This window comes from Cynara cardunculus (assembly GCF_001531365.2).
Source record: "Cynara cardunculus var. scolymus isolate 2C chromosome LG 2, CcrdV1, whole genome shotgun sequence".
Taxonomy (NCBI): domain Eukaryota; kingdom Viridiplantae; phylum Streptophyta; class Magnoliopsida; order Asterales; family Asteraceae; genus Cynara; species Cynara cardunculus.
In genome coordinates, this window is record NC_037529.1 from 61,940,087 (window position 1) to 61,940,351 (window position 265).

Sequence of the window (265 nt, forward strand, 5' to 3'; positions counted from 1 at the left end):
TACTTTTCGTCATGAGTAGCTAATTTTATTAGCTCGAGTGTATGACGAAAAGGGTGAGTTTTTAAAACCAAAATATAGTCGACTCTTTCATGTAACAACAATGTTTTACTTTTTCATTTCAAGTTCTATAAAACCAATGATACTTCTTGATGAGTTGATCACTTTGAAAGTGTTAAAGTGTCGTGGACTCTAAGTTGAGCCATTGTTTGCACATCAACTTGGATGATATGGGAAGTAGACTTGAGAGAGTTGCTAACAAAGAGAT